Here is a 13,324-nt window from a genome sequence, read left to right as displayed (position 1 = left end):
TTTTTAAAAGAGATAACCAAAATGATAAATATGCTCCTTTATTAAAATGGGAAAAATTAATAGGTATGGAATTTGATATGGGAGATTGGCTAAAGGGATTATTAATAACCAGACTGAATACGCATTGTATATCCCTAATGGAACTGCAATATAAAATGTATCATTGGTACCTAGTTCCAACACAACTACATAAGATCTCTGTTTTGAATTCTGATCTTTGTTGGAGATGTCTGACAGATAGAGGTGATATGCTGCAAATTTGGTGGGATTGTCCTTGATTAGAATCCCTGAAACAACTGCAAAAGGTATTATTGAGAATGATAAATTTAAAATCAAGACATAAGAGTTGAAGCTCTTATTCCATATGAACCTACCATTGGTAAAGCCACAAAAATTTTTAAATATCACAATTTATAGCGGCAAAAATAGGTATTACTAAGAAATGGAAATCAGAGGAAATTATAACTTGGAAAGGAGGTCGAGGTATAACTAATTTCAAAAGATGATGGAATTAGGGTTCTTCAGTTCTAGAGGTCAATATAATATTTATGAGCAAATTTGGAGTCCTTGGATTAATCTTCCTAGAGATAATAAGGTATAAAATAATCTCATTTCCACATAGTAGCTCTAGCCCTAAGTATGATTGGAGTATGAATGTTGTATGACTGTATAACTTTACTATTCATTAGGTAGTTGGTCAAGGGTAGGCAGCAGGCAAAACAGGAATCCAGGAGACAAGTTTCTCAGGAAAGACAGTATTTGAACACCTGAGTTCTGGCATTGACCACTTAGGGGTTAAGGCCACCCCTTAGTGATGTCAGGGACTCCACCCCCATAGTCTCCGACATAGGAGGAGGAGATCTCTTAACTGAAGCCGCCCCTCTCACTGCCTGTAACATCCACTTTAGGTCCCTGCTAGACTGTGGGAAACCGAAGACAATGATCGACTTCAAGAGGGTAGGATCTGGACCTGTCCATACCCGAGCCTCCTAATAATAATAATAATAATATCAGCTAAAAGCAATGTGAAATCTCAAATCTCACAAAAATATGTTCCCAGGGCTTGAGGTGAAATATGTTAAAAATAAATAGCTTTCAAACTGCTTTCTCTCTAATATTTTTCCTGCATTTATGGTCTTCCATATCAGTTATTTAATATTTAAAATTGTTTGTTTTCAAAAAATAATTTATTAAAGATCTTTATAATTGTGCAGTTGCTTAAGTAGATAAAGTACAACTGCTTTAGCTTTTAGAGCAGTTGTATTAGTTTTTATTTTCTCGTATTTATTCATTAATTCTGTAATAAACTCGTTTTAGTTGGTTGTTGAATTGAATTTTCTTCAACTGAGAAATTTGACTAGCGTTAGCATCCTTCTCTAAAGTAAGAGATTTCCGCTGATCTTGTGAGTGACCTGGTTTGTTCTTCTTTGAGTTATATTTCATTATTTTTGGGGAGTATTGCAATATTTGTAAAACAAGTAGTATTCTTAGTTTCTGTTTAACATAATAAAAATTTTATAATGTATAGGTATCTTACTAAATCATATATCTCAAATTATCTTAAAACATGTAATAAGTGATTTACAAGTTAAATTCATTAATCTGATCATGCCATATAATTCATTTCCTATAAACAGTCCATAATTTATAATTCATGACTGGTATATTTTGATCCACTCTAATCCATATTATAATTGGTTAACTGATTAAATCAAGTTTAAAAGTCTTTGTAAATTAATTGGTATAAACAAATATATAAATCCATTTTATGTACTAATCAATCTGAATAATTCTCATATAGACAATTCATAGTTTTATTTGATATATATTAGTCCGTATTTGATTTAGATTTAATACAACATAATTTAACATAATCCAATGTCATCATAAAAGAAAAGTTTAAGATGTGTCTACAGGTAGTTTCACATGAGGAAATCCACTTATGTCCAGCTCAAGTTTAACCCCACGTTATATCCGTCCAAGATCAGAAAGCTACACATTGAAAATTCTGGCTGGAGAGTAGAGAAGAACAGTGTCCAACGAAAAATATCAGGGAAAGCATCCACAATAAAAAGGACGTAGCGTGAGATATCAGGAAATAAAACTGAATAATACCCAAAACAATCGATCACTTGAGTTGTGTTTACATAGGAAGACACAGGAAGAGTATGGGCTGAGGTGTGTAGGTGTTATTGCTCAGCCTCCATTATCCACCAGTCTCATGTCAGTAATGGGTTTTAACTTAACATGTCTTTATTTCCAAAAGCCCCAAGGAGTCAGGGAGCACCAGCGGTTGGTAGGTGCAGAACATTACATATTTTCTATTAGAATATTCTATGAATTGCATCTCCACTTTTCATTCAAAAATTAATAAACAGGATATGTACGTTTGCTTCCTAAACAGAAATTTTCCCCAGAGAGGATCTTGGCCAAATTAGAGTAAAAATCAACAGGCGAGTGATTTCGAATTTTAATTTGCATTGAAGTCCTACAAAATATTTTGCTAACTTTACTGTTTATATAGCAGTATCCATATGAATAATGGGTTAGGGTAAGGGATACCTTTAACTTCTTTAGTGCCGATTACTTACCTTGGGGAATACATATGTAGACGGTACTGGGGTTGGAAATCTTTGTTACACTTTACAAATGAAAACATATGGGTGGAGTGAATGCTCCACCAAATATTACACAGCTGGCAAAGGGGAAGCTATAACATGTGGCAAGACTGAAGAAGTGGAACAGAAGCTGCTATTGTCAGGGTCATACCTGCAAGCTCTCTCAATAAGCTGACCCTGGGACCCTTTAAATATTAACCATTAAAAAGCCTATTGGGACGATTCTATGTAGTAACTCACCAAATGTGTTAACCAAATGGCTCTAAATAGCAGTCCTCAAGGAAACTGATTTGAAGATAATTAATTTACTCACCTGCATTCAAGCAGGGATATCATGTAATTGAATGAAAGTATACTGTGTTTACTCACCAAATATTCCCCTTTTACTGAATACACTCGCCTGCATTGTACACATAAACAGACAGCTTATTTAAACACGCAAGGATCAACTAGATCATTGGAAGACAATAAGTCTATCGGATATCAGACCTCCCTTACCAAACTATTCTGTAAACTGCATACTATATCATTTTGCCTCATTCATACTATATACATTTTCAGCATTTAGGAGGATCTAGGAAAGTGACGGTCTTTGTAACTGGACCGTATTCTTAGTAGGAAAGTCATGTCCAACTGTATTTAATTATTAGTGAAGCAAACCCAGAATCAGTGTTACTTTGAGGAGCGCAGCTTGCCCAGGCTGCATGCCACTGAATGAGGTGCACCAGCACTATATGCACTTAAGTACAGGGGAACAATGGGAACATGCATATGTACAATCCAATTGCCTTTCCCATTTGCAGTGCCTTCCCCTGACAGAAAACCTGATTAAACAGGATATTTGGTGTACAAGACAAACACTTATCTATATTAAATTCTTCTTATTTTTAAATCAAATCTATTCTACTCCCTTCTCTCTGAAATGTGTCCTTCTCTGTAAGGGAACAAAATACAGAACAAATACATTAACATTCAAATGTTTGCAAGCCAAAAGACAAAAATGCAATACACAGAAAAAACAAATATGGTGTAGCATACAGTGACTAACACATATGGTTTATATATTTTAATACCTGCTATAATGTTTATTATACTAAAAACACCAGAAAAACATTCTCCCATGTTTCAGTATGTATCGGGGACCTAAGATACCTGTAAGACTGGCGTGTCTTGACAGACAAGTTAGGTCATAAGTACAATTCATCTTACAGTTTTGCAAAGATAAACATTTCTTTGCACTTGAAAGATCTAGTAGGTCTAAGTGAAAATATTCCTAAAAGTGGCTAATGCAAACTAATATATCACATGCTTTATGTGGTTAGTCACAATGTGAGATAATAAGGTATCTGTCGCATGCCTCCTTTTGTGCCAATTGATAGCATGAGATTTTGTCTTCTTCAAACAAGCTTTGAGAGACTCTGTCTAGTCTTAAAATCACTAAACATTCCTATTAATAACCATTTAAGGAATAATGCTGTCAATGTTCGTGATGAAAACTTTCTACAGATGGAAAAATAATTGGAGAAGATCTGTAATTTGTGATACATCAACAAACAGATTAAATTGACACCTAACACCACTTTACTTCAATCTTACAGTTTAGGGTTAATCCTTTGCCCTGCATAAGGTTCTCAAAGGCCACTGGTGGCAGTGCTAATTTTATTCCTGTCCTGTCCTGTCCTGTCCTAAATCCCTGTGAAATAAACTTGGTCTGGTATGTGGAATGTTTTAGCAAAATTTGAAGATCACTTGCCTACACCTTAAATTAAACAAAAAGTGTACTCTTTCACTAAAAAACAATTAGCAATTGCAAATGGCTACCCAAGGATGGTTTTCCTAAGCAGGTTAATAAAAAAAAAACCATAAGAATAAGAATGTCAACATGTCTTATCAGCACATTTTATTCTGAAAAGCATGGAATCAGAGGATAATATCATGGCTGTATCGTAAAAACTAATGCTGTGTATACTACACATGGTGTTACATCCATGAATTCCATTTACATTACTATTAAAGAATATCATGAGTTTACAATTATTCTATTATAAATCACAAATTATGCTATATACTAGTTTTATTAACCAAGCAGGAGCGCAAATGACCTCTGGGTCTGATAGAGGATTTCTGGGCCATTGGCACAAGCTTATTTTTTCATTGCGTGTTTTGGCTTCAGGCAAATATATAGCCACCTAGACTCATTAGGGTTCATTACAAAACTACAATAGGTGTTCCTCTGCTTTTCTACACAGCTCCTTTTAGTAAGACTTGACTGGGAAGTAAGCACAAATTCTGTTTAGGTCATCTTTTTTAATAGCCCAAGCTTGGCCCCTCATGGCTAATGGTCCCCATCTGCTCCACTGGGGGGGGGGGGGGGTCTACACAGTTGTATGTGTGAATAAGGAAAAATTGTCTGACTAGTAAAACAAATGAGTGGATGAAATCAACAAGGCCAGTCTTGGCACCAGATGACCCAGGTAGCTGAACTCACTTGTAGGAGCCTTAGTTATTACGGCCCATGAGTAGTGAAGCGGTTCCACGGGCGTGTGGTGTAGGTGCTAAAGCGGCACCAACAGGTCAACCAAAGCCTGGTCTGCGCTTGCACAGGGAAGTGTGAGCACAGACTTGGGTTGTGAGGTGTCCTTGCAAGCTCTTTGACCTGTGAAGAGATGCACTTGTGCCCATTGCTAACCTGTTAGAAATAGACTAAGAGAGGGCATGCAGGCACGATGGTGCTTTGTGTAAGTAGGTTGTTTAATGCAGTTTTACTACAATATATTTTCCTGCAATTCATTTGGGGTGTTTTTAGGCGAAGTGTTGCATCTTGGCCTAGACTATAACAAATTATCTTCCAGTAACGCTTTACTCACAAAAACCACCTGCACCAGCGTTAGTCAAAATTCAATGGGGACAAACCTATAGGTGCAATGTTGGCTGAGTCCCTGTGAGAACTTCCAGTTGCTAATGTCCTACTGGCACAGAGTCTGTACGTCTCCAGATCTCAGGCCTGACCGCGCATGCGTGTATAACAAAAGCTATGTGTTTAGAACACATAGATACGGTTTCCATGGTCAGAAACTTTAGAGCTTTGCTGAAGCTATAACTGTAGTTCAATGTGGCAACTTTTGCACTAGCATAGCAAAATCACACCCTATTATAAGTGATTGTTTTCCCTCCCTGCTAAGTATTGGTTTTTAACAGGCCCAAAACGTATATTATACATATTAATAAACAATATATTGTATTTTATATTCCTAAATAAAATCGCATGGTAAAAGCAACAACCACACAGCTACCCTCTCTCCGGGCGTATTTCAGACCATTAGCAGCAGCAGGGTAATATACTCTTATGATACGGTCCTTCCCCCGAATCCCCATTCCCCTCTAGACTTGTATGTTAATCTCAAAGCCTTAAACTCTCCTGCACCATGATCGGCCAGCGAGGAGATAAAGATTTCTCACACAAAACCAACTCCCGATAGGGCCTCAACCTAATTTATACGAGTTCCGCATCACGTGACGTATACCTAATTCCATCAAAATCAGCAAGTCTCGCGAGATGTCGCTCGCTTTATTAACGCTACGAGAGGCGCTTCAGCTTTCTTTCTGTTCTGGCTAGGGTGAGTTGAGGGTCTGATGGCGGTTGTAGTCGGGACCGGGCCGTAGTATAGCGTGTGCTCGTTGTTAATAATTTTTAAGACGAAGTATATGTCTTCTTCGTTCACGCCTAACCCCTTCATTACCCATTCAGAGCTGCTCTATGCTCTGCGGTGGCTAACACAGGGGGGGAGATCATGGGCTCTCTAAAACATGGAGATGGAGGCCTTACTCCTCTCTGTATCCTGTCGTGAGCTACATATGCTTTGGCTCGGCCAGAACTCTACATGACTGCGTAGAATTCTATTTCGTGCTGCAAAGTAACGAATACTGGCGTGTGTTACGGATGTTTCCGCTTCGGGCTGATGTATGGTTCGTAGGCCTCTCCTCGGTGGAGCCGGTCTTGGGTCCTTGTAGGTTACCTCGCTCTATATGTCGGTCCTCTCACCACGTTATGAAACGATCAGTTTAATCTTATGTTAACATTATATAGCTTGTTGCCCCTGTTAAAGTAATCATGTTATCACTGCTACAAATGTATTGTGTTACAGCTGAAATAATGTGTGATAGAATACAGCAGCTAACCAAATCCTTGTTTTCTCGTTTGCAGGCTGGCCTGCCAATGGTGACTCCTTGGGACTGAAGCTTCACTTTCTTACAGGTATGTCACTCGCCCTCTGCGTTACTGCTTTCCATGCAGGGCTGAGATGCTGCGTTACTGCTTTCCATGCAGGGCTGAGATGCTGCGTTACTGCTTTCCATGCAGGGCTGAGATGCTGCGTTACTGCTTTCCATGCAGGGCTGAGATGCTGCGTTACTGCTTTGCATGCAGGGCTGAGATGCTGCGTTACTGCTTTCCATGCAGGGCTAACGCCGCTTGGTGTTCTGAGCATAATTCTCAAAGCTGATCTTTGTGCCAATCCCCTTTTCAGCTTTGCCCACTTTAGGATCTCTCATTCTTTAAGTGGCCAACACAGGGGGGTATAGAAAAAGCTCTATAAAACTCAAAGTGAAGTGTGTGTTTTTGCTTTGAATCCTGTCTGGAGCAATATTGTCAATGTGATAATGTTAATTAATCTGTACGGTCAAACAGTATGGTATATAAGTGTTACACCAGCCTGGTGCTTTAAATGCTAAACTTTATTCTTTATGGAATGCCAGTTTTCTAGGCGATATTACATATCAATAAAATTGTTACAAAATGTCATGTCACAATAGCCATATTTGCTATGCTACTTTTGGTGTATTAGTGCAGTTCATGTAACCGCAACACAAGAACAGTGTTGCATTAAACCCTTCTATCAGAATGCAGTTAGAATGAATAAATGCCTGCAACAGGTATTTCAAGCAGCTGCAGCTTGCCAAGTCTATAGACTATATGCAGGGCTTGCAAGTCAAATTATGTAACTGGTGTAGTTAAAGGAGATCGACTAACCGAACTGTTCTAAATAACTTACAGGTTGGAATCTTGAATTGTGATAATGGAAGATTTTTCATTCTCTGCATATTTGATCAACACCTTCCTAACGTCTCACTGAAAGCTGAAGAGGAAATCCTGCAAGATGCCAAAAACTTTGGGTAGCAGTAGTTGGATGTGGTACATTGTAGAGTATTGTGCGTTAGGTTGTCTGAATGCTTTCATATAGCACCTTTAGTATTGTATGTCATGGCTGTATGTTGGTATAGCCGTTTAGTGGCACTTTTAAACTGTCATGTGAACATAGGAAGTGTACTATATATAAGCAGGGCTGGGGCTGAACGTGCTAATTCTGCATTGGCATACTAGTTGATGGTGGATTATTATTGAAGGTAAGTTTGATCTAGGGATTGTAAATGCTTGAGCAGGAAACGTGATTTCTATTGCCTGTGAATGTATTGATAAATAAAATCTATGGTTTATATAACTGTCTGGCTCATATTTATTGCATTCTCAAGCTAGCAATGTAGCAGTCAACTATTAAAATGTGGTGCTAAAAAAATCAACCGTATAAGGCGAAGACACAAAGGGCAAGCAGAACATGTTTCCTAGGTTGCTAAGGATGTGTGCCCTTCAGCCCACACTATGGTGTTCTTGGTAGTGCCAACCACACTGGGGGAGGGGGAGACTTTATCAAATTTACACTAAAAGAACATTGGTTTTTTGACCTTTGACTAAAGTCTAAAAGGAATTGGTGGCAAATACAGAACCACACTTGAGGTGGGCAGGCATCTTGTAGGAGTTATGCTATAGTTTAACAATTGGTGAAACAATGATGTGGAGCCGTCGCTAGCAGTGTGACTGGGCCGGCTAGGAAAATGCCAACTGCCTCCTGACTGTCTTTAGTGTCCTCCGTTTGAGTGCCCACTCCAGGATCTTTAAAATAGCCTTGTGGTGACCACTAATTTCACACTTAATAAGTTTTCTAAGAAAACCATTTAAATTCAAATTAGGGTGCATACATGGGCACTGGCCTCACACTGCTTGTGTTGCTTCCAGGATGGATGCTGTTGACAATCTATTTCAATGAGAGCACAATTTTGTGCTTCATATACAAAAATGAATGGGGCTTACTTATTAAAGGAGGCGTTTGTGGGGAAAGTTATAAATGTCAAGTACTTGTGTATCTGAAGTATAGCTCCATGTTGGCATGGAGCTAAGGGGGGTGAGGTATAAGAATTAACTTTTCTTCCGTACATCTGCTAGTGAATATACATTATTTCTTCTGCAAATCTGTGCGTCCAAGCAAACAAGTATAAGCTTCAAAATAGTTCTATTTATCTGTTGCAAAGTAAAGGTTTCAGTATACATCTATTTTCCCCACACATCTTACATTGTGTAGTTTTATTTTGTTAACCATAGCAGTGATATAAAATTATCAGGTTTGCAAACGGATGGTTTTATGCACAGTAAGTAAAGATTATCTTATCTGTCCTCAGTGCCTCTTTTGTGATAATGCTGTTAACCTTGGCATCCCTATGTTATTCCTGTATCTGTTATAATAATTATACCTTACTCACGGACTCATTAGATATTGGCTCCTACATGCTAAGGTTTGTATTTTCCGCTGCAGTAATGTATGGAGTTCATAGTCTTATCAATTGAGCTTGTATAATATACCCCTAAATAATTCTGCCAGGGATATCCAGAAATTTGTACGATGGTATCGTTCCTGCTGGAATTGTCTTTTTCCTGCATATTTGGGATGGTAGGATTACATGCAATACATCTGTTTTTTCCTTGTAAACTTAACCCTTTGAGTGCTGGGGTCAAGTAGCGCCAAGTTCGGCAGTATTTTTAGGACAAGAAAAGCCTTTCATAGATACTGGGGTTAAGGCTAACTGCGCATTATCACATGATATTACGGTAAATATACAAAAACAAACCCAAAATTAACTTTTGCCATCATTTCCCTGTGTATACCAAACCAATTAGGGAAACAAAGTAATTCATTTAAAGCTCCAATCCCTTTAGTAAATTTCAGATTTACTTGCATACAAAGCCCAGGGTAGGGTTAAGTTCTTTAATTGTGCTATAGAAACAAAATATATAATATTGAATAGGATGTAGAAATAAATACTCATGTCCACAAGCATGTAAACTTTTTACATCTCTGGTGCAGCTAATTTTGTGAGCTACAGCTCAAATCACAGTTGTCATAATTCTGGCGGAGGGTGAGTGGATTTTAAATATATTTAAATTTGTTTTCATTTATTTAAATTTTTTTATTGGTGGAGGGAATGAAGTACCTGTGTGTATAAATATATACAAAGTAGGGGAGTGCACAACCCAAAAAAACATAGGTGTACGCATCCAGATTCCCAGGTTGCTGCTAGAATAATAATAAACAATATACACAAAACAAAGCAATAATTCAGTGAAAACCATTCAAAAAACACCTAAGGCATAAATATTGGAGATTCCGTCACACTGTATGGCTACATTCCTTACTAAGGAGCTGAATTGGCAGGAATGCACTGCATTTTAACCCAAAAGAGACTTTCAAACAAGTTAATGCTTTCTCTGGACACTGTTAATGAGGCGACTGTGTGGAGAACAGGAGATGCTGCTTAACCTTGAGGTTTGGTCAGAACCTCTAAATATGCACAACACAAAAATAATACACAATAATGGAGCACAAAACTTAAAAACATATTCAGATTCCCGAGTTGCATTGTAGGAGAAATGTATTTTTTGCCAGCAAGTTGATATCCCAGCTCTTCTCCCCCCCCAACATAAATTACCATGTGAGAAAACAGCCACAGCAACACAGACTCATTTAATTTTTTTTCTGTGACTGATCCCCAGATTTCTCTTCAGTGGAAGGCTCTGTATTTAACTGTAAGTTTAAGGCAAGTTAAACACATGGGACTTCAGCTCGAAAGGGGAAAATAGTTGCTGGCTGGCTCAGGAGTCACTCAAGACTTTGTGCCCCCTAGGATTGGCGCATTAACCATTAGGGTTATGTAAAAGTTCTCAGGTGTTGTAATTATAATCCGGGTTGCAGGCTTCCTTTGAGTTTACACAAATACTGCGGGTTAGAATTATTTATTGTGGACATGGATATTATTTTTTTCCTTACATATAATATTAGAAACATTTCAAAAACTTTCGGTTTTGCCGCCATGGTTAAGTTATAGGTGTATATTCATTAAATACAACCTGATCGATATGCATTTGTGATTTCTAGAGAATAAAGTTAACATCTGTAGTTAACAGCTGCACGATGCAAAGGGAATGAGGAGCTTAAGAGGTGCCATTCATAGAACACTTGAGAAGGTTTTTCCCAAATCCCGGAGTGTGACCTAGAACCTTGTTAGCAAACTTCAGGAGGGTAACACAGGGAACAGATGTGCTCTACTTTGTGCTCTGTGGGCTCATGGGATGGGATCACTGTGGCTTTGTAAGATTGACTCTTTTCATTCTTCTCTTTGATGCATTTTTTTTTTTTTTTCACAGCTCCAGTGGATGTTCAATGACCGGCCTTTCATGTGTAAGATCTTCAGGCAACTGTCAAAAAAACAAAGATTATACGGAAACACAAAAGGGAAATTTTAATGCCTCCAGCAATGCCCTCTTAGAGCATAGGGGAACGCCAATACTACATGCTGTTTATATCGGAATTTTCCAAAACACAAAAAATACATTGCCCTGGACGCCATTCCAGGATTCTAATACCTCAATATCAACTTCATGCAAGACATTTTCTGTATGTGTAATGTAACTGTATTGATAGTGGGTAGCAAAAGTGCAATATAATACAAACTCAAATAGAAAATATGTTGGTATGTTACTTAAACCAAATACTTTCCAAAGCCAGTATGATTATTAGCCATCAGGACCAAACATGTTAGCAATATGTGCAAGCTCACAAAACAGCATAGTGCATTTACTCCAGAAATGAAAATTTGGGTGGCTTTTGTGACCATTTTAACACACTTTGAAATACTTTTCAGGATATGAAAAATACATAATGGAGCAATACATTGGTGCTGAGTTTTTATTTTCAATGCTCTTTAGCTTCAAAATCCTTCCAGTTTGTGGAAAAGCCTAGAAGCCACATGTCACGGACACATTTCAGCACAGAACATTTATGCTCATCATGTTCAGGATTAACAACAGGATACTCGGGAATAATTGACATGACTGTAAACGGGCATCATTTTTGCACTTATCTTTAATACTGCCACATGTACTCAAAATGTTTTCAGAAGATGATCTATTGGTCAACGTATAGGTTTTTGTTAGATGAGATGAGACATTTAAACAGTTATATTATTGTGGATATGTTGCATATGATTCTATCATGTAAGAGATAGACACTCTGACCCCATGTTTTCGCTCTATAGCTGGCACTTTGATACAGTGCTACTCAGGGGAGGGCTGGCAGCCTAAGGCCTGGGGGGCAAGTGAAGTGGCTCCGCCCCCTCGCACTCACCTTTCACCCCTCACGCTGCTCCCATCACTATGCGGCCATCAGACTGCTGGAAAACTTATCTAAACGGCCGGTGCGTGCTGATGCCACCGGCCGGAGTTACTTTCATCCTTTTTTTTATTTATTTAATTTGCCGGATCGGCTTGCCATATTAAAAATAAAGTATTAAAGTAGCGCCGGCCGGCAGCATCAGCACCCAGCAGCCGTTTAGATTCGATTTCCAGCAATCTGATGGCTGCATAGTGATGGGAGCAGCGTGAGGGGTGAAAGGTGAGTGCGAGGGGGCGGAGCTTTCACCCCTCACGCTGCTCCCATCACTTGGCGGCCATCGCATACGGCCGCTGGGTGCTGATGCCGCCGGCTGGCGCTGCTTTAATACTATTTTTTTTTTCATTTAATAGCCGATCCGGCTTGCCATATTAAATTTTAAAAAAAAGTATTAAAGTAGCGCCGGCCGGCGGCATCAGCACCCAGCGGCCGTTTAGATTAGATTTCGGGCGGCCTGGGGGGCAATTTCCCCCCTGCCCCCCGGCCCGGCCCAGCCCAGCCCGCCCCTGGTGCTACTGTTTTGAAGACATCCAGTTTATTAATTCACTTCAATAAAGGTAAACGTGGCACATCTAGCGTTATATAATCCATTTTCAATCAACAACAATCAGTAACTCAATAACAGGAGGGAGATACCTTATAGAGGAGGGACAATAATACAGAGGTTGAGAAACCAAAACATTTATATGGCTGTCCCCATGGTCATATACTATACATCTGACCATCATACGTAGATGCTTGTTGGACATCCAAATGCAAAACATTTAATAATATTGAGTTGGCCTCCACAAGATTTTGGAGAGTGTATGTGGGATTTTTTGCCCATTTAGCCAAAATAGCATCTGTGAGATCAGGCACTGATGCTGGAGGAGAAGGCCTGTTTCACAATCAGTGTTCCAGTTCATCCCAAAGGTGTTCAGGGTTCAGGGCTCTATGCAGGCCACTCGAGTTCCTCCACACCAAACTCATCAAACAGCTTGAACAGGAAAGAGCCTACACAAAACTGGCGCCACAAAGTTAAAAGCATCCACCAAGCTCAAATTTGTCCATCAGACTTACATATAGTGAACATTGTTCATCACTCCAGAGAGCACGTTTCCACTGCCCGGTGGTGGTGTGTTTTACACTACTCCAGGCCAGGTTCCACCGTGA

The 13,324-nt window shown here is 39.0% G+C and overlaps 2 non-coding genes across 2 annotated transcripts; both read left to right on the top strand.

Annotated features, from left to right (window-relative positions):
* Positions 1 to 6,354: 6,354 nt before the first annotated feature.
* On the top strand, positions 6,355 to 6,475 carry LOC149283241 (small nucleolar RNA SNORA26). Its single transcript, XR_016277934.1, has one exon. It is a non-coding gene; the product is annotated as a small nucleolar RNA SNORA26 (small nucleolar RNA).
* A 671-nt stretch (positions 6,476 to 7,146) lies between these two features.
* LOC149283240 (small nucleolar RNA SNORA26) lies at positions 7,147 to 7,266 on the top strand. Its single transcript, XR_016277933.1, has one exon. It is a non-coding gene; the product is annotated as a small nucleolar RNA SNORA26 (small nucleolar RNA).
* The last annotated feature ends 6,058 nt before the right edge of the window (positions 7,267 to 13,324 follow it).

Source organism: Sceloporus occidentalis, unplaced genomic scaffold (assembly GCF_023333645.1).
Source record: "Sceloporus occidentalis isolate IW3139 unplaced genomic scaffold, rSceOcc1.0.p SCAF_107, whole genome shotgun sequence".
Classification (NCBI taxonomy): Eukaryota; Metazoa; Chordata; class Lepidosauria; order Squamata; family Phrynosomatidae; genus Sceloporus; species Sceloporus occidentalis.
This window is presented reverse-complemented; position numbering and strand designations above follow the sequence as displayed.